Here is a 907-nt window from a genome sequence, read left to right as displayed (position 1 = left end):
CTTCTCATATCCTCATATCAATGCCTTCTTCTTTGCTTGGCTTTTTAGGAGAGAATGTGCTACTGTTACTGGTTCTTTGGATCATGTCACACCGTACTTTCTAGGGTCCTGCTTTCTTGCTTTTTTCTCTCTTTCCCTAGAAAAGTTTTATTCTTTCTACCTCCATTTAGATCATTTCCTTATGCATTCAAATACTCATAGATCTACCTTCTTAAAAAATTACTGTGCATTACAACTTCAGTTCCTGCTGTTTCTTCTCATTTTGTCTCTTTCCCCTAAGTGCCTCAGAATTGTCATCTAGAGATGGGCTTATCTGAAGTCCCCCCATGCCTCTTCTCTAACTGTTGATTTTGAGGGTATCATTGACATTTTATTCCTACTTGGCTTGTGCAACACAACACTGACTTGATCTTTCTAATTTATTTATTTTCATATCTTACAAAAAGTTTTTTTAATCTTATGTACAGGTATATCCTGTACAGATTAAGTTAATAATTATAGCCTTAGTTTTTAGTCAATATCATCATCAGTGTGTTTAAGGCTCTCCTCTTATTTTATTTATTCTTTTTAATCCTCAGTCTCCATACTCATTTTTATCCTTCCAAGAGGCAACTGTTCTAATATATTTGACATGTTTTGCCATTTATCCTTAAATTTGTGGGATATTTGTAAAATCTGAGTTGTTGGCATTGTTAATTTGTAGAAATGGTACTGTATTATATATCCTACTCAGTTTTTTTCTCAAATTGGTCCATGTTGCAATGCATTTTTCTAATTTCTACATATCATTCTGTAGTGCACATATATGCCACATTTTACTTGTCCAGTTTTTCAGCTACTACAAACAGCACCGCAATACGTTTCTTCATGAATTATTCTTATTGGAAATGAGAATTTCTTTTTTTTT

At 33.1% G+C, this 907-nt stretch overlaps 1 protein-coding gene across 1 annotated transcript in view; it reads left to right on the top strand.

The window, feature by feature from the left end:
- LOC105501540 (zinc finger protein 484) overlaps positions 1-907 on the top strand; it is a 46291-nt gene that overhangs the window by 32665 nt on the left and 12719 nt on the right. The window lies entirely within an intron of this gene.

The sequence above is a fragment of the Colobus angolensis genome, unplaced genomic scaffold (genome assembly GCF_000951035.1).
Source record: "Colobus angolensis palliatus isolate OR3802 unplaced genomic scaffold, Cang.pa_1.0 Scaffold72, whole genome shotgun sequence".
Classification (NCBI taxonomy): domain Eukaryota; kingdom Metazoa; phylum Chordata; class Mammalia; order Primates; family Cercopithecidae; genus Colobus; species Colobus angolensis.
Note: the sequence above shows the minus strand (reverse complement) of the source record. Positions and strands in the feature narration are given on the sequence as shown.